This window comes from Castor canadensis, chromosome 10, assembly GCF_047511655.1.
Source record: "Castor canadensis chromosome 10, mCasCan1.hap1v2, whole genome shotgun sequence".
NCBI classification, from domain to species: Eukaryota; Metazoa; Chordata; class Mammalia; order Rodentia; family Castoridae; genus Castor; species Castor canadensis.
In genome coordinates this window covers 133158055-133176900 of record NC_133395.1, presented here as the reverse complement: position 1 = coordinate 133176900, position 18846 = coordinate 133158055, and the positions used below count along the sequence as shown (strand labels likewise).

Sequence of the window (18846 nt, the reverse complement as noted above, 5' to 3'; positions counted from 1 at the left end):
TTGGGTTGTTTTTTGTCTACTGCAACCAAAATAACCTGCCTAGTACCTTCATTCTTCATCCCAAATTTATAGGAAAAACTTTAAAGACTTTAGAACAAACTGCCATGTGGTATATTTCTTGAGGCATGAGTTTATCAAAGGATCCATTATAGTGCTACAGTTTTCAGACTTCACCTTGAAAATGAATGCCATGTAAACTTGCTCAAAATAATTGGGTGGCGTATAATGTAGAACTCACTGTTATTTGGTAAGTATGTGCAGGTTTTGTACTTGACAACTGAATAACAGCACTCAAGCTGAACTCTAAACATTATTCCAATAGGGTGTTCCTCTTACTCAGCTGAGGAACATGGAATGATTCACTTTGAAAGTCACGGAGCTTGACTTAGCAGTTGCCTTTAAATTTCTTCTATCCCTAATATTCTGAGGTTGTTTGGCTCAATTCAGTGTATAATTTCATAGCAAACACTGCCCTTTACCATCTGATTGCTTATCAGCATGCTGTAATGAGGGCAAAGCCCAAAAGGCATTTTATTTGGCATTGCTCTATAAAGCCAGCCTAAATAGCTAATGTTTATGCATTGGTTACCATTTGTAAAAGTTCCACTTGTAAAACTTTAAATTGCCCGAGGAAGGAGAATACTCTGGCTCAACGAGAACAATCCAGATAAGAAAAGTCTGATTATTTACACACAGCAATCTAGGGTAGAAATATTCAGTGGGCAAATTTTATGCTGGTAAAAAAAATGAAAATAGTTACAGGTCCCTAGAACCTTGAGGATCACTTGAGGCAAAATGGAGAAATAAAAGGTCATTGTATAAACCTAACATAAACCTAGAATTTCTAAATGGCTTGCTAAAAGTATCACCAGTATTCTGTTTTAGGTGAGGTATATAGGGTATAAAATCTTTTAAATAATATTTTGGACTGGAGAAGTAGCTGTCATGGTTGTTAATCAAACTGCAAAGATTATTGTTCTATTATTACTAGATGAACTCTACTTCTCCCCATTCCTGTAGGTTCATGTTTTCTCTCACGGAATATCTCAGTGCCAAAGGAACACCTTTCAGACACTGTAAGAGAAGAATATGTATAGGATCATAATCTCTTTCTTTAGATTAAAAATAAATCTCTGAAAGTTGAAATATACATGTAAGTTTGGTGGCAAAATCTGTCCCAAACCAATGTGCAATAGATTAGATATTATCCAACTTGATTTAAATATTTATGCTCTTTTGCTGAGACAGAAATATTGGTCAGTGACTGGATATTGTCCATTGAGTATATATATATATGTGTGTGTGTGTATTATAAATTTTTGTATATATGCCAATATAAAAATTTACATTTAAACACATACACATACATACATATATACATCCACCTTTATACTACATCATCTTTCAAAAGGCTAAATTTTACAGCACAGATCTTCAACAAATATCCTGCCCACCAAATTAGGCCCTCTGCCCATTTTTGTATAAAAAATTTCATTGGAACTCAATATGACCGCTTATGCATTGTCTATGGCTGCTTTTGTACAAAAAAAAAGTCAAAGTTGAATACTTGTATCAGAGTCCATATGGCCCACAAAGCTGAAAATATTTACTATATGACTTTTATGGCTTTGGAGGTTCTGGAAATTCTTCACTGATCCTTGATCTAATGTATTCTAATCTCTAAAATACATTTGACTGTGTGTATTTCACTAAAAGGATTATAGAACGGCATTTCTCTAACCCCAAGTATACATACTCAGCACGAATAGCCTGTGCTAAGTAGAAACAAATGAGGTCCTGTTTATTGAAGTAGCTTCAGACTGTGAATCCTACCTTTGTATGACCTCTTCCAACCATGTGTCCTAGACCTGCAAATGATTCCAGAAGGCATATGAGAGAATAATGAAGAAATTATTGCTGTGACAGAGAGGTCATACCCAATGCAAATTGTACTTAACTCAGACAATACAAATAGCTTCTTTATGTGGCACTGAATAATTACTTTCTTAGAAATGAAAAACTGTCACTCAATCTATCCTCTGGCTATAAGCCATACAACAGTATACAAATGTGTACAATGCCAGTAAAGGAATGAAAATATTTGCTAGATGTGGGCAGTGGAGGAATTCTGGGAAATTGTTGCCACACTTAACTTTGCATGCCCACTAGGCATGGGAGACAATGGGAGTTACCAAAATAAGAAAGATGACATTACTTTTCTTGTTCTTCATCTTTCACAAAGGAGTTATCTAATGTTTCTTTGCACTGAAAACTAGGGACATTTGCTTGAATAAAATAGCAGTGTGGATGTGTGTACATAGCTCTGAAATAAACCTTCATAAGGAACTCAAAACTGATTCTTGTTGGTACTTACCAACCACACTTAAGAAGCTACAGAGATGACTTAAAACACTAAATGGGATGATGGAGAAGTCTGGAGAAATGTGGATGCCAAATTTTTCTTGTTCTGCTCTCTCAACTAAATGCTCATTAATTTCTGCAAATGCAACTAGGTGACACAAACTTGGTTAATGGAGAATTATGAGTACTAACACTGTTTATGGAAATCTTCAGACCAATTAAAAATTACACCATTTTCTTAACCTCTTTTTGCTGTCTAAAATGATGTTCTCATATTGGCAGTAGGAAAAACACTTTTACTAATGGTTTTGATTACTGCTCTAAGAACAAGGTAATAGAAAGTCTGATGGAGAAATACTACTTAGGAATATTGGCCAAGTTCTTCCACTGTGTCATACTTGTGTCGCTTTAGTATACCAGGAAACCATTGTTGCAAGCATGTGACTCCTAATAGATTTTATTCTTTCTCTATTTATAGCAGTGTTTCTCTGAGGGTAAATAGTTTTATAGCAGAGATCAAGATCCATTTTCAGATGGCATGTTTGTCATCAGGACAAATGTACTCAGCACTAATTGCCCTTTTGTTGTTAATTGACCAGTTAATTAACTGCATCAGATAAATTAAAAATCCCAAATTCACTCTCCTCAGGTAGCCGCACTCTTTTATTTCAGTGTGGTAAAAATGTGGCTGGAAGGAAGAGAAGATTCTTCATAAGTTTTACTATAGATTTACAACTTCGTGGAGTTATTTACTATCAACCTAAATCAATAATAAATGTGAGTTAAATATTTATGATCTGAAAAAAAATCTGGTTTAGATTAGGAGTCCCCAGCTCCCATTAAGTCAGGTAAAGGAGCAAGATGAATTGTGCACCACATTCTTTGTTTTCAGAATAGAATTACTTCTGGTAATTATCGTGCCAAGTTCTCAAAACAGGCAATCGTAGTAGGTGATAGATCAAAAGAAAGATAAAACACAGCACATTTAATGTGATCATAGGAAAAAATATTACTTCTTTTCATAGAGAAGGTGTGATTGCATGTTATCAGACACGAAAGAAATGCAAATACATTTCTTATGGAAATAGGATCATTTCTACATTTTATTTTATTTTACTTTTCACTTTTGATTGTTGAGACAGGGCCTCGCTATGTAGCTCAGGCTGGCCTGTGACTCATGAATCTCTTGCCTTGACCTCCATGGTACTAGGATTACTGGTATATACCATTCTGCCTAACTTTGTTGTTACTGTTGGTGGTGGTGTTGCTATTTTATCACAGAAACTAAGCTTTAAAACTTAGCTCACTCATCAATACAGTCTCTTCCATGGGTCTTTTCCTTATGGACTTGTAGTCTTGATGAGAGACCAGAATGAAGAAACTGGTTTTGAGACTGCTGAAAAACCATGCTAAAATGAATGTGAGAACTAAAAGGCACTCCAGTATAGAGATATTAGTCAATGAAACTGAATAAATTGTTGTCATAAATCAGTTCATGGCTTAGAACAAGACCTGGGGTTCTCCCTACCTTGTGGCCCTCTTGACCTGTGACAATGGACATAGTTCCAGCTCCTGGGTGTACCTTTTCTTCTATTTGTGAACTGCAGGTTAAATGCATTTCATATAAATATCTTTGGTATTCATATTCATCAAAATACGATAATGTAAGTGAGTGACACTACTATATTTTTTAGAATTGTAATGTTGATACTCCATTCCTAAGTAGGTGGTAAGAAATACTAGCTAAATAAAAGCCCTACATAGATTAAATGAAATCCCCATCAAAATTCCAATGGCAATCTTAATACAGATAATAAAAATCTAAAATTCATATGGAAACACAGAAATCCCCAAATAGACTGAGCAATCCAGGGCTGTAGGTATCTCAAAACCAGACTTCAAATTATACTACAAAGCCAACATAATAAAAACAGCATGGTACTAAAATTAAAACAGACAGACCAATGAAGTAGAATGAAGGATCCAGAAATAAACCCACACAAGCTATGGCCATCTGCTTTTTGACAAAAGTGCTAAAAACATACATTAGAGAAAAGACAGCATCTTTAAGAAATTATGCTGGGAAAACTAGATATCCACATGTAGAAGACTTACACTAGGTACTATCTCTTCCCCCAGTATAAATACCCATTCAAAATGGATCAAAGATCTTTAATGTAAGACCTGGAATTTGAAACGACTAGAGAAAACACATGAAGGTATAGATGTAGGCAAGAACTTTCTGAACAAAACTTTAATAGCTCAGGAAATAATAGCAAGAATTGACAAATGGGATCACATCACATTAAAAAGCTCTGTACAGGAAAGGAAACAATGACCAGTGGGAAGAAATGCCCAACAGAATGGGAGAATATTTTTGGTAGATATCCAATAATTCAACAGCTGATTAGTAGCCCAGAATAAATTGTCCTCCAAATTAAATACCAAAAGAATAATCCAATCAAAACATGGTAAATGAATTGAGCAAACACTTCTCAAAAGAAAAGTACAAATGGCCAATAAATACGTGAAAATATGTTCAACAATTTTAGCCATCAGGGAAATTCAAATCAGAACTTCATAGAGATTCCATCTAACCTCAGTTGGAATGGTTATTAAAAAGAAAAAAAAATGAGCAAACAACCAACTACACAAGAAATGTTGCTGAGGACATGGGGAAATAGAAACCCTTATGCACTGTTGGTAGGAACATAAGCTAATCTAGTCTCTATTGAAATCAGTATAGGGTTTTCTCAAAAAACTTAAAAAAAAAACTTCAATATGATCCAGCCATACCAGTAACTCTTGAGTATATACCTGAAGGAACCAAAGGTGGCACATAATTGAGATGCCTACACACACACGTTTATTACGGTACTAGTCACATAACCAATTCATAGAAACATTCTAGCTACCCATTAATGGATGAGTGGATAAAAATAAAAACAATGTTACATATACATGCACACAATAGAATATTATTCAGCCACAAAAAAGAATGAAATAATGTTTGCAGAGAAAAAAATAGATGGTACTAGAGATAAATAAGATAAGGTAGAGTCAGAAAGATAAATATCACATGCTTTCTTTCTTATATGGAATCTGCAATTTAAAAAAGCAGGCATATAAGCAGATGGTGGACTATTTAAAAAGGGAAAGGGAGCCAGAAGGAGGGCTGGGGGATAGGAGAGGTTAATGGATCAGATGGTTGTGACTAAAGTACATTATAAACACATATGAAAATGCCATAATGAAATCCTTTATTTTATACAATTAATATACTAATTAAAATAAATAAATACTGGCTGAACAGAAAAATCTAAATTTATTAGATATACTATAGTCAAGAAGAACTAAACTTTGCACAGTTCAAGTGCTTTCTCCGAGGGAGAAGTCAGTAAACAGCAGTTATATGGTTTTATTTCCTGCACTGGATAATGTTTTTCATTTTACTTTTGCAAGATTAGGATTGGGTAGAGATTACAGCATAAGAAGTTTACATAAATGGGCATGGTGAGGTGAGGCTCTTGATGTGGCACCAAGTATGACATTGGACTAGAAGAGTTAAATTTTTATCCTCTAAAGGGAATATTTTCTGAAGCAAGTCGCACACTTATTTTTGCAATCATTTTTGTTTAACTCAGAGACAGGAATCTGTGCTAGTTTGGGTTCTCAGTAATGAATGGACTACTTACTAATGCTAAAGCAAAGGTTGGGCAATTTTTTTCTGCAAAGGAAACACTTTCAGCATTTGGAATCACTTGACACCTTTTGCCTAAGATCTGTTTTAATTGCACTGCTGTACTGTGAACGTAAGCAGACAGCTCAACAGGAATGGCAGTGTTCTAATGAAACTTCATGTGTAAAAACACAGCTGAAGGATAATTAATCCATGACCATGGAATTTGCCAATCTCTGGGTAAAGGCTGGTTTGGAGAGGTTTCTAGCTGTAAGTTCTCAGCCCAAGCATAGTGAATACCTGATTAACATCTGGATGGGCAGAAAGCTGGAAGAAATAGTGAGTCTAGCAGAGGGCAAAAATTAGAAATGTATGGACTGAAAAAAATGGAGTAGATAGCAATAACTACATATACAATATATAATATGTATATTTATCTAAAAGAGCAAGAAGATTCTATTTTCAGTTTTTCTGCTTATTCATAAATTCTAATTAAAAGAATAAACAAAAAAGAATATTTATAGCAAGTTAGTATTAAAACATATATGTGTGCAGAGATTTTTTTTTTAAATCTTGTCTTGGGAAAAGATAAATAGGCTTATGTGGAAAGCAGTATTAAAGCTGTAGAAAAAGAAATAACTTTTCATTTCCTTATGTGTTTAAGAAAAAGTCAGGCTACTGGAAATTTTTCTATTTTCCTGCCTTGCTGTAGTTGTCAAATTAAAGGAAAACTGAACAAAACAGATCGATAGAACCTAAAACTTCAAAAAACATCTAAGAAGATGGCATTTATTAGGAGTATGGACTAAGTCTCGTACTTAGGTCTCAAAAGTGGCTTAATTTAATAATTTACTTAGATTTGGAATAAGGTGGGGCAAAGTGGTTTTTGCCTAAATTTACGTTTAAAAAAAACAAAAAATAAAAAGGATATAGGGTAAAATGAGACCATATTCAATGTTTGTTTATCATTTGATAAACCTGCCAAATTTCAAAAATTTCAATGTAACCCAGGTTGCATTAATGAAAGCACTGTGGCCAAAACAATGGAGGTGCTATTACCTGTACTTTTGTGATCACATAGAGGGACTGTGTTCTCTTCTGAGCACCATGGTTTGTAGGAAATTTGACAAATTGAAACACTCTCCTGGGAAGAAGGACAAGGATGATGAAGTGGCTGAGAGCCATGACTTATGAGGGGTCAGTGGAAAGAAATGAGTAGGTTTAGCCTGGGGAAGAGAAGCTTTAGCAGGGAAAGGAGAGCCATCTTCAAATATTTGAAGGGCTGTCTTGTGGAAGAAGGATTAAACTTATTATTTGTGTCTCAGGAGAGCAGAACTGGGACCAAAGGGTAGACATTCCAGGGCAGCAAATTTCAGCTTAATACCAGCCCTGAGCATTTTTAACAAGTAGAATTGTTTAGCCAGTGGTTAAGTGCACTGGTTTTGAAATCTAGACATTCTGGGATTTCATTGTCAAAACCTACAGACACATAACAGCTCTGGATATTAGACAAAGCAAACATTCTGAGCCTGGGTTTTATGATAATTATAATGGAAAAAGTAGCACCTGATGGGGCTTCTAGAAAGATTCAATGAGACCATGAATGCAGAGAAAAAGCAGGAAATGGATTTTCCATGAAATACCTAGCTGTCTCTGACTAGGAGCATATAAGAGCAGCTAGGTGAGACCTTTGCTGGGATATGATAGAGAGGATTTCAGATTAAGTAGAAAGTTAAACTAGATGCCTGTTAAGTCTTTCTAAGCCAGAAGCCTTTTATTTACTTAAAAAAAGAAAGCTGGAAATCCTCTGAACTAGAGGTCATTAATTGCTGGTCCAGCAGGTATATTCACCTTCAAGAGTTTAAAAATTGAGAAATACCATGCAAAAGTGAGAATACTAATTTGTCTTTAAATATCTGAATATTTATAAAACACAACAAACATCTAGACCAAGCTAGATATGATAGTGCATGACTATAATCCCAGTATTTAGGAGTCTGAGACAGGAGAATCACAAGTTCCCAGTGAGCCTGGGCTACACTGTGAACCATGTCTTAAAAATGAACAATTAAACAAACAGACAAAAACTCTTTAAGTGATAGCTCTTTAAGGCTATCACTTACAATAGTTTGGAGGGTACATCCTGACATTGCGTGTACTTCACTCTTTCATACTTCCTATCCTGTCTCCGAAGGCATCATGTCTGCCATCTATATTATTACACCAACTAGGCAAGATAACTAGAGGCAGAGTCATTGTAGGATTGTAGGGTGGGGAAAGCAAATAGGAGGAAGAAGAGATAGAATAGGATACCAGGAGGTGGGAGAAAGGGAAGATAACAAGAATAACAGTAATACTGAGGCTTACTGCATAATGGCAGCATCATGGTTTATTGTATGCCAAGAATTGTACATGTATTGTCTCATTTAATTTTCATGGTGCTATGAGGTGTATAAAACTAATTGTTTTCCTTTTACAGAAGAGAAGACTAAAGATGGGAGGACTTAAGTAACCCAATAAAGTATACACAGCTAACAAATGGCAGAAAAATCTCTCATTTGACCAATATTAAGTGAATCCCTAGCCTGTGCTTTGTACTACAATGACCAAGTCTGTAAGAGACTACAATTTTACCCAAAACTTACTGTAAGGGATTTATCTCACATTTCTAAGCATTTAGAAAGCAACTTCTCTTCTTATTAGGATTGCCAATACAAGACTCCTTCTTCATTGTGTATAAGCTGCACTGCTGTAAAGCTACAGGGAACTGGGCAAGAGTTTCCACAGCATGCTTTGAGACTTGAAACAAGTAGCATGTAGTCAAATTGTATGCCAAACACAAGATTAAATAGTTTCTTCTTGCAGGATTTCTAAGTGTCTCTTCCATGACAATATACAAACTTGAATGCAAATGTGTAGCACATATTACTCCTGGGCTTCCATGATTCTGAGACTCTATTTCCTGTAGTGTTTTTCCAAGGATGAATGTCTCACAGGACATACTTTGCAAAAGTCCGTTCCAGGTAAAAGACCCCTACAAAATAATTCCATAGGTCTCAGAGTCCAAAGAATGAATTATGTCATTGTAACCTCTAATTCTTGGGTTGTGGACTATATATATTGATGAAGAAATACTGCTCCTAATTTTTGTGAGATCAATTAATATTGGATGCAATAGAGTACTTTGAATGGTGGGGAGCCAAGAATGTACAGATGTACATTATTAAATTTTCTCTGTCCAGCAGAACTGGTCAGGAAAATTCAGTAAATTGTAGTCATTTCCATGCTAGTATTCTCTGAACAAATATGCTGGCATATCTCTTTGCTTTAGTGAATAGAAACATAAATTTTCAGATCTATGTAAAAAGAAGTTATTGGACATGTACTTATATCAATATCCATATCTATATCTACATATATCAATACTACCATGAATACACTAAACCATGCAGCTGAAGACCTCTAATGGAGAAGGAACATACTTTCTTTCAAAACTATGCATTGGTGAAGGAAGGAAAAAATAAATCATGGAGCATTCACAGCAGATGTACACTCATTCCATTCTGTTTCCATTGGCTAAGGTTCATGGTCCCCAGCCCTGGACAATTGGACCTTTTACCTTCTCTTTCATCAACCTGTCCCCTGATATGTGCTCCCATTGGCTGTCCTGACCTCACGGAAATAAGAGTTACCTCAGGAGGAAAATGTGGTTGCCTGTCAACAATCATGCTGCAAAACTCTGGGAAATTCCTCTGCTATTGAGATGTTACAATTCTGAAAATAATAAAAATAAAAAGGAGAGAGAAAGATAAACAGAAATATAACTCATTTGGGAACAGGGAAGGCCACTTCACTTTGGTTCCATATTTGTCCTTTTTTGGGTTTTAGAAAGTGAGGAAACTTATGAGGCTTTGCTTAGTTATGAAGTATTATTCTTGCTAAACACATGGGCATTGAGCAGAGGGATATTCTTTCAGGAGGCACAGAGGTCTGACCTCATTCCCAAGACATGTGTAAATTATTTCCAAAGAAGACACCAGTTGCATACAAAAAAAAAATCAGCTGAGTTGATGAGACCATTTTCCAAGTGCATGTATTAAGATATCTCAGATTTTCACTTTTTGGAATTCATATTCATATAAATAGTAATTCAGTAAAGATAGTTGTAAACAGATCTTTAATGTAAATGGCATTTTCTCAAACCTGTCACATTTCATCTTTCAAAATTATCCAGGTGAGAAAAAAAATCTGAGGTTCAGGGTAACTGACTAATAGTCCTATACTCACAGAGAATAGTATTCATGCACTTTTAAAAAGCATTGGTTTATGTTTTGTACACTTTACATGCCAGGAACTTGAGACAAAGCTATGATCCTAATGTGTTTCCAGATCTAGTAAAGAGCATTATGGGCTATTTACAGATTAGAGGGAATAAAGACTGGATATTGAAATCATACTGAGAGGGAAGAATAAGGGCCTCCTGCAAAGCAACTCCAGGGGCTGATTCTCTCAGGGAATCTGGAGAGACTAGCTAAGAGGAACATCACACCAGCAATCCACAGAACTCAGCAAAACAATTTCAGTATATTGAAAAAGACCTCTGATCTCAGAATTCTATATTGAAGCAGAAGAGCAGCAACTCAACAGACACAAGTGTAAATTTAAGATGCTGTGGTCATGAGAAAGAGGCAGTCTTCCCTATCACATAGCACTACTATAAATAATAGACCCACAGCATATAGACACTATATTCTGAGCCAGGTCTTATTTCCAGATCTTTTAACTTCAACATGTCACTCTTTTCAAATTATTTATGGGATGCACAGGATTATTTTCAGCTACCTAGGTATATGTACTCGGAGTTAGGCTGAAAAAAGCTTTAACTGGCTTACAGCACAGATAGTACATTTGAACATGAAGGATGCTTTGGGGAAACACCCAGGAAAGGAGAGTCTAAAGTGAAATCAAAGGCAGGGTTTTGCTTTAGGAACTGCCTTTTCTGCCATCTATTAGTGTAGAAGATCTGTTGAAGGAATGACCAAGAGTAAACAGATATGTTTCCATAAGAGCAATCCTCTTTTTCTGCATGGTGTAAACAAAACATCCTAGTTCTATGGCATAGCTAACAACCTCTCCATCAATTCACCTTGTATATAGGAAGGTGCTCACTGTAGCCATGAGCTCATGTGTACAAATGGCCATATTTCTTTCCAGTAAAGTCATTGACTCAGTAGCTCTGTGGACATCACAAAAGAAGGCATCAGAGACAAAAGTCTAGGCTCTAGAGATAGGCTGCTTCATTTTTCCATTTAAAGTTATTTTTCATTATTTTCTTAACACATATTAATTGCACATATTAATGTAGGTATATGCCTGTTGCTTTGTTTTTTCGTGAAGGAGGTAAGTGTTGGGTGCTTCTATTTCATCATCTTGAAATACCTGAAAACTATGTTTAAATCCAGCCTTAGCCTTCAACTGGTTGAGGGACTATGTACAGATTACTTAACTGAACTATCCCTGAGTTCCTCATCAATAAAAAGGAAATAGTAGTATTCCATATTCAAGATAAGGTTAAATTTATTTACATAGACTACTTAAAACTATCATATGATAGAACACAACAAATAATTTCTGTTATTTTTACTGTCACTATTGCTATTATGTACAACAAAACCAAATTTAAAACAGGTTTTAAATTTAAATTGTTTCTATGTATGTCGGTCCATCTTCCTGGAATTATTCAATTTTAGCATTCTGTCAAGATTCAGTGATCTTATTCTGTGAAGATTTTCATTTTACCTTCAATTAGTCAATTTACTTTTAATAATAGAATGAATGGAATACTTGTGCCGTGTCTTTTTTTCAGGATATGTTTTTGGATGGTCTAATTTTCAGGAACTTCTGTATGCATGTGTGCTTATACATAGGAAACTTTGAGTTATAAGAATTCAATGAATGAGTGGTTGGTTCCTACACTGGAGTACTCTAAATGTATTTCAAGGATATTATAGAAAAAGTCTTCAAAAGCAATAACAATTTGAATTATTGTTCTTTTTGCTTCCTTTATAAAATTTACCACAGTCCCCTGGAGAGGTGATACCCTAAACCTTTTATTTCAAATAAGGGTAATGAAGAGAAGTAAGTACGCTTAAACTTGGCTAACTGCCATTAAGTGACTATCATCCAAATTGTTTAAAAGATGAAAATAAGTGAAAGAAGAACTATCTTTGCACTAAAAAAACCTCAGACTAGGATGTCACCCATACACCTCTTCACATATACATACACTGTCATGTACTGCATAGTGATTTTTCAACCAAACACCAGTGACTTATGTAACAGAGGTACCATAAGTTTATTATGCAGATGAAAACTTTTCTGGCTACCACATATCACAAGGCATTGTATTACTCACAGGTTTCTGGTAATGCTGTTGTAAATATACCTATTGTGTTAACAAGCATATGATAATGATAGAATGAGTATAGGATTGTTTCTATATTTACAATAGTTTATGTTTTATCATTATTTTAGAGTGTAATTCTACTTTTGACATCATACCTTTTATGCTTACTTTGTATCTTGATGGTATCAAAAAGCCACATGGAAAAAGTTGTGTGGGGTGGCCCATGCCTACAATCCTAGGTCTTCTGAGGTTGAAATATAAGGATTGCAAGTTTGAGGCCAGTCTGGGCTACATAGTAAGACCCTGTCTCTAAAAAAATAAACAAAAAAGAAGATGAAATGAGAGGCCACATAGTGTGATTGAGCTACACAATCCTGGGTCCTTGTATAAGAACACTCTGTATTTGCACAATGATGAAATTGACTAGTGAGACATTTTTCAGAATGCATCCCCATCATTAAGCAATATATGACTGGAATGTCATCAGTGGGACAAATAATATTTAGGCCCCTGTAAGAGTTGCATCTCTTGAAAAGGGCAATGATTTTGAAATCTGCACATCAATCTTCAATATCAAAAATTTGGACTCTCAACTGTAAAGTGATACTTGTAAGCCAAAGCCTGTTTTAAGCTTCTTGGTTGTAAACATAAAAGATATTTGTTTGAAAATATATTGATCATGTTATAAAATGTTATTCAGGGATTTTAGAATAAAAGAAATGTAAGTCCAGCTGCACATTTTAGAAATTCAAGGCCCAATCTGCTTGTCAATTCCTAGTTTTTCAGAGGATGTAAAAATATAAATAAACTAAATTCATATCGAAAAGTACATACATCTTATCATTCCAAATTGCTTTCCTTCACTCTACCTGATATAAACTCCCTGCTGTCCTGGCCAGAGTGGCGTTTTTGGCACAATATTGTTCCTGATTTCTCTATTGCCTCCCAGGGACCTGCCTTTCAAATATCTAATGTGAATTTTCTCATGAATGTCAATGATATACGATTACATTTTTCCTTCCAACTTTTCATCCCCCAGGCACTCCAAGTAGTCCGTGACTACTTTTAAGATATCTGTAGCTAGATGAATAGAAATTACTTGTAATAGAGGGTCAAAAAGGCAAAGGGCATTTTTATTGGTTCTGGGAAGATTTAACTACATTGATACAGCATTTACTGAAAAACCTTAACCCCTAGAGTGTGATGAATGACCACCCTGTCTTAGCTCTGCCCCTGAGGTTCCCAGGTACTAAGTACTCTAGGATCTCCCTTGCCACACAGAGAAGTTAGTCTCCATTCACTCTTGCATGTTAACTTCACTTGCATTTAGTGAACAGTGAACACTTTATTCACTCCCTATTCAAATCAAAATAAAGGCTTAATTTGCTTTTCCTGTCTTCTGGGGCTAATCTCCCATCATTGAACACTCATACTCCCATTAACTCAAGGAGAACAACCCCCTAAGCAGTCTTTGAATTAGACACTGAAGGACTAATTGTTCCTTTGAAAGCTTGCACACTATTGCCTGCTGGCATTAATGAGACCCTCCCTTTGTGTACCCTATAGGGCAGACTAGGGATAAGACATGACTTTATGTGACTAGTCATTGATAATTAACACCCTACCTACTTCTGAGATCCTATGCTGCATTTCTAGGATGCATATCACAGTGCTCAGCCTAACTTGCAGACTTACCACTTGCAGGGGAAATGCAATGACACCAACAGTGTCAGCAACTTTTATCACACAGGAGACATTAGGACCCGTCCTTAGTAGAAGTGTGCTTTACAGCACATCTCCAGGGTCTGTCTCATAAGTCAATGGGCCAACCTCCCAGTTACAAAAAGAGTTCTAAGTTTCCTTGCCAATCTTTAAATTCCACAACTTGATTATTTACATTCAAATAATCTCTGAAGACAAAGTAAAGTAATAGTTCACATCTTACTTAAAAATGACTCACTCCTCCATATCGCCTAGCTGAGTTCCCTTTGTAGTAGATGTTATAAATTGGCCTAGAGAAAAATGAAAGAATTCCTCTTGACACAGCGAAGCAGAGGATGACTGATATATGTACACATGTTGGTGTACCTGCCTATGTGATCTAATTTATTTATAAATCATTATCTTAATTTGAGATACCCCTCACAAAAACAAAATAGATTCTGAGTCAAGATTTGAATGTAAGAAGTTTAATTGGGAGGTATGGTGGGTTACTCAGAGAATGAAACCACTAAAATTTTGGTGTCAAGTCAGTTATCAGCGTGGTTCACTGGCTCTCAGACCCTCTAGGGTCATTGGGAGGTAGTATAGAACAATGCTCGTTATGTCAGTGGAGTGGCTGGATGGGGCTTTATTTATCAATTTCCCATCCATTTTTTATTAAGAGCTGCTTCAGAAGTATTAACTCTTGGGCACCTTTTGTTGTTTTTCTGCATAAATGGAAGCATGCTTCCTGGGTCAGAAAACAGCTGTCAGTCAGTAACAGCAAAGTTTTCACAGTCTTAGCCTTCAGGGTTGTAATGGTGAACATTCAGCATGCAGTGGGGTATTGACTCTAGGCAAAGTCAGAATCTGCTACAATTATTAACCGCATGCTATGTATTAGATACAGGGTTAGAAATAGACCTCAAAATATAGTCAGTGCTGTGTATAAAGATTGGATTCTGGAAAGGGTTTTTTACTCCTAGAATACCAAGCTTATTACTACTAATCAATCTTCTTGTTTTGTAATTGGCTATCTCATTAAATTAAGAGAACATAAAGAAGACAAGACTTTTTAATAGATAAAACCTACTAAAAGTTAAAGATCTGCCTTTAAACTAATTTTTTTAACTCTATAGTAAGGAATTATGTCTCCATGTTTATACTAAAGAGCATATTAGTTTATAAAAGTTTGGATAACAAATTTTAAAAGGAGCTAGGCATGGTGACCCATGCCTGTAATTTTATCTATTTGGGAGGGGAGAGTGCTGGAGAGTCACAGTTTTAGGTCAGCCTGGGCAAAACTTTAGCAAGATCCTATCTCAACCAGTGGCTGGGTGTGGTGGTACTGCCTGACATCTCAGCTTTATGGGGAATCACAAATAGTAGGATCATGGCTAAGATACATGTGGCCAGGATACACACATAAGACCCTATAAAACTACTCAAAGCAAAAAAGCAGGGAGTGTGACTCAAGTGGTAGAGTGCTTGCTAGCAAGCATGAAGTCCTGAGTTCAATCCCTAATATTGCCAAAAAAAAAAAAAAAAAGAAAGAAAGAGAAACAAAAGTAGTTTATACAAATGAGCAGTTGCATTACATAAACAGCTATCAAAAACATGACCTTGGACTTTAAATCAATAACTATTCAACTTGTGTCTCCAGCAGTTGTCACATAGTAAGTGTTGTATATACCTGCTCTGTCACACTGCAAAATTGCTGGGGTAAAGGAAAACAACTTATATTTCTACATAACCTTGCATATTAGAATACATTTAACATTCATATTTTTAATTCTCAGACTGTGCATCACAACACAATTATTACTCACATCTTACAAAAAATGACCATGCAAACAGGTACTTTGCATGAAACTAGGCAGAGCAAATACCTAAAAGCAGCCCAAACCTTTCCCCAGCCTGGGTCTCTGTGCATCCAGACAACACAATTCCAGAAACTATTTCTCTAGAAACTTTGAATCAAACCTGCAGGACCAAATTCCACTATGTTCCGGGAAATAAAGAGTGTCCCTGAGGCAATATTTCATTGTAATCATGACCACTCTCAAGAAACAGGGAAGGCTGAGCCCTCTACCAGGAACATAAAATATGGACACAATTTTAGTATCATATGCTGAAATCCTTCACCATCATGCTGCTATGTTGATCTCTCTACAGTTACAGTTCCATGCTAGTATACTGCTGATCTCTCTTAAGAACGATTATATTCTATAGCTTTTATTTTAAACAAATCCATTTTGCCTAAGTGGCTCCCAAGAATAGCATTAACTACATTAGTATTCTCATATGCTTCTTGAGACATATTTTACTCATTTCCTACTTACATATATTTACATAAATACTAAAAAATGCATACAAACTAAAGAAAGCACACAAAAGAAGACACAGACCCAGTTGTTCCAATATTGAAATGAAGATTAGACAAGATAAAAAATGAAAAGTTATTGAGCTGAAATAGCTTTATGTAACTTAATAATATTCAAAAAGCATGAATTATTAAAAGTCCAATATCTTGCCACTTATAACTTGAGTATAGTTGGGTTGCTAAAGGGGAAAGTCGTAAGTTCTAGCGTTATTTATTAGATCAAAACCTTTAGAAACAAATAGCTAATGCAAGCATGTTGTTCAGTGGTAAATATGTGTATCTTCATGCAGCTATTGACATTCAAAAAGACAGCAAATTTCATGGGGGTAGCTCATGAATTTACCTCCCTAAAACCTGTACACCTTGGTGCTTAGATACAAAAGTCAGTGGTCCTATTACTCAACACTACTCCAGGATAGTCATTCATCTATATATCTAAGTTTTGTGCAGGTCCTGACCCTAATATCATATATTACATTAGGAATATACTTTTCTGGTTTCAATGTCAGTTTCTTATCATGTAAGTTGTGGAATGGAGAGAGAGTTCGACTGGATGATCTCTAAATTGTCCAGAGGATGAATTAGAGATGGTGAACTCTGACAAGAACCACTACAGCTGTCCCCAGATTAATGGAGGAACACAACCTGGGGGTGCATACCTAGTTTATCTTGGCCTCACATGTATTCCTAGTCACTTTAAGGTCATTAAATATGACAATTGTGACAACAAAGTAGCCAGTATGGAACAAGTCAAAAATCACATTTATGGTATAGAAGTGATGTTGAAGGTGGAGATCTACAAAATTATATTCTCTGATGGAAGAAAACAAGATGGCAATTTCAAAAGAATGAGATAAAACAATAGATTCACTAATGCTACTTTTCCATATTTCAACCAATGACTGAATGAAACCTGGTCAGGGTAGAGCATGAAGTGGCTAAAGGAAAAGGAAATATGTATATATGATTGGTACACACTTAATCTGGAATAATTATTTCTAACAGCTGCAAAAGTTTTGGCCCTCTAATCCCTGCAGCCTGCCCTTGCTCAATTTTAAGGACACTCTCTTTGCTTTCTACCTCTCATGGGTTATGTTTTTTTCTTTGAACAATGTATTTCACTTATATATACACTCACATGAAATTGAATGGCTCTATCAGATACTGAGTGATATCATTTCAATTTCTGCATTAGCCAAATTCAAGGCTTTAAATATTTGAGAAAAACAGAAAAGACCCTCCAGCTATAACTTTGATTGTCTTATCCCAGTGTTTAAGAATTCAATAAATTAAATATATTCAATACCAAAAATACTTGATATCAGAGTAACAGATTAAAAACTGAGCAATTCAGTCAACTATTATTTTTGCATTCAAGACACAAATAGCCAGGTAGCATTCCATTATATACATATGTATATGTACACACACAAACATATATATATTATATATATATATTTTATATATTATATATATCTATTTTATATATATATATATACATGTACATATATTTAGTTTTCTTCATCCATTCATTGGGTGTTGTTGGGCACTTTGGCTGATTCCACAGTTTAGCTGTTATGAACAGAGCTACAATAAACATGGGTGTGCAGGTATCTCTCTTGTATATTGATTTACACTCCTTTGGATATATGCCCAAAAGTAGTATGGTAGGGTCATGAGGTATGTCTATTTTTAGTTTTTTGAGGATCCTTCTTTCTGATTTCTATAGTGTTTGCACTAGTTTACATTGCCACTAACAGTGTATGAGGGTTTTTTGTTCCCCCACATCCTTACTGGTATTTGCTGCTGTTTTCTTGATGATGATAAATCTGGCTGGGTGAAATAGAATCTTGATGTAGTTTAGATTTACATTTCTTTTTGGATAAGGATGTTGAACATTTCTTCATGTATTAATTAGTCATTTATATTTTTTCTTCTGAGGACTGTTTGGTAAATTTGTTTGCATATTAATTGGATTATTTGTTCTTTTGCTATTCAGCTTTTTTTTTTTTGAGTTCTTTGTATATTCTGCAAATTAATCCTTTATCTGTTGAATAGCTGGTGAAAATTTTCTCCCATTCTGTGGGTTGTCTCTTGATTCTGGTAATTGTTTCTTTTGATATGCAGAAACTTTTTAATTTGATGCAGTCCCATTTGTCAATTCTTGCTCTTATTTCCTGGGCAACTGGAGCCTTATTCAGAAAATAATTTCTCATGCTTATATCTTCCAGAGTTTTCCTTATGGTTGTCTGTGGTAATTTCAAAAAAACTAAGAAATGCAGTATCCAAAGGCAGAAGATACCTAGTGTCTAATAA

At 35.3% G+C, this 18846-nt stretch overlaps 1 protein-coding gene across 3 annotated transcripts in view; it reads right to left on the bottom strand.

Moving 5' to 3' along the window:
• Cntn6 (contactin 6) overlaps positions 1-18846 on the bottom strand; it is a 276069-nt gene that overhangs the window by 224290 nt on the left and 32933 nt on the right. The gene's annotated exons all lie outside the window — the stretch shown is intronic.